The sequence below is a fragment of the Elephantulus edwardii genome, unplaced genomic scaffold (assembly GCF_000299155.1).
Source record: "Elephantulus edwardii isolate Elephantulus edwardi_28Jun2011 unplaced genomic scaffold, EleEdw1.0 scaffold00483, whole genome shotgun sequence".
Lineage (NCBI taxonomy): Eukaryota > Metazoa > Chordata > Mammalia > Macroscelidea > Macroscelididae > Elephantulus > Elephantulus edwardii.
Window position 1 is genome coordinate 626,632 of NW_006400233.1, and position 2,177 is coordinate 628,808.

Below are 2,177 nucleotides of genomic sequence, written 5' to 3' on the forward strand. Positions count from 1 at the left end.
GGACTGAAGCTCAATGTCAAGAAAACAAAGATTCTCACCACTGGGCCAATTGGCAGCATCAGTATGGATGGTGAAGAGATTGAGATAGTTAACAGTTTTTCTTTACTTGGTTCCACAGTCAACACTCTTGGTAACAGCAGCCAGGAAATCAGGAGACAAATTATATTGGGAAAGTCAGCTGTGAGAGACCTCTCAAGAGTACTGAAATGCAACGACATCAGGCTGGAAACTAAGGTGCGCCTGATCCAGGCTATAGTCTTTGCAATTATGTGCTATGCATCAGAGAGTTGGACAGTGAATAGGGGATGACAGAAAGAGAATTGATGCCTTTGAGTTGTGATGCTGGAGAAGAGAGTTGAATATACCATGGACTGCTAGGAGAACAAACAGGTTTGTCCTGGAGAAGGTGAAGCCAGACTGTTCCCTGGAATCAAGGATTCTGAAGCTTCATCTGACATATTTTGGGCATGTTGCAAAGAGGGACTGGTCCTTGGAGAAGGACATCATGTTTGGGAGAGTGGAGGGATGGCGCAGGAGAAGAAGACCCTTGATGAGATGGATCGATTTTGTGAGTGGCGTGGTGGGAATGAATGTGTGTGAGACAGCGAGGTTGGCACAGAATAGAATGGTGTTTAGGGCTCTTGTACATAGGGTCGCTATGAGAGGCAAACAACTCGATGGCACGTAACAACAACAACAAAAAAACATGGATAGGAAGACTCAATATTGTGAAAATGGCAATACTACCAAAAGCAATTTACATGATTAATGCAATCCCAATGCAAATACCAATCCCATTCTTCAACGAGATGGAAAAGGCAATCTCCACTTTCATTTGGAATAGAAATAAGCCCCGAATAAGCAAAGCATTTCTTAAAAATAGAAGAAAGGTAGGAGGTATCTCACTCGCTGATTTCAAATCCTACTACACTGCCATGGTGGTTAAGACAGCATGGTATTGGTACAATGACAGACACACACACAGAGATCAATGGAATAGAATTGAGAACCCGGAGATCAGCCCATCTATGATCAACTGATTTTTGACAAGGAGATGAAATCAGTTAAGTGGGGAAACAGCAGCCTTTTTAACAAATGGTAGTGGCAAAACTGAAAAAGTATATGCAAAAGACTCAAGCAAGATCCACACCTCACTCCATATACAAAAACCAACTCAAGGTGGATCATGGACCTAGGACTAAAACCAAGGACTATAAACTTAATTAAAGAAAAGCTTGGAAGAACGCTAGTTCTATTCCACAACATAAAGTTTTCCAAGTATCCTGAAAAATCTACAAACAGGAGAAGATAAAATAGATGAATGGGATCTTCTAAGAATCAAATCCCTATGCACATCCAAAAATTTATCCACCAAGGTAAAAAGGGAAGCTATAGACTGGGAAAAAGTATTTGGTAATGACTTATCAGACTTATATCCAGAATTTATAAAATACTTGAGCACCACAAGATAAAGGTAAATAATCCAATAGAAAAATGGGCACAGGATATCAAAAGGCAATTCACCAAAGAAGACATTCAGATGGCTAACAAGCACATGAAGAAATGTTCAAAATCCCCAGTTCTAAGAGAGATGCAAATCAAAACAGCTATGGGAACAGCAAGCAACAAATGCTGGCGAGGTTGTGGAGAAACTGGAACTCTTATTCACTGTTGATGGAAATGTAAAATGGTGCAACCATGGTGGAAGGCAGTATGGTGCTTTCTCAAAAAGTTGCAAATAGAGATACCATTTGACCCAGCAATTCCACTACTGGGAATATACCTCAAAGAAACCACAACTGACATGCAAGCAGATATATGCACACCCATGTCTACTGCGGTTTTTTTCACAACAGCAAGGAGTTGGAAACAACCTACGTGCCCATCAACAGATGAATGGATAGAGAAGCTGTGGTATATTCACACAATGGAATACTATGCTGCACTGAAAAACAAGAAACTCATTCAATATTATTCAAAATGGGTGACCCTGGAGGACACTATGCCGAGTGAAGTATCTCAGTCACAAAAGGACAAATACTTCATGGTGCCACTGTTGTAAAAGAGGACCGACAGTGGGGTTAGAGGGAGACTAAGAAAGATGGGCTCAATAATGTATACTGCATTGAAACAGATAAGGGAGAAATCTGTTTAAAAAAGAAATGTGATTAGGTATT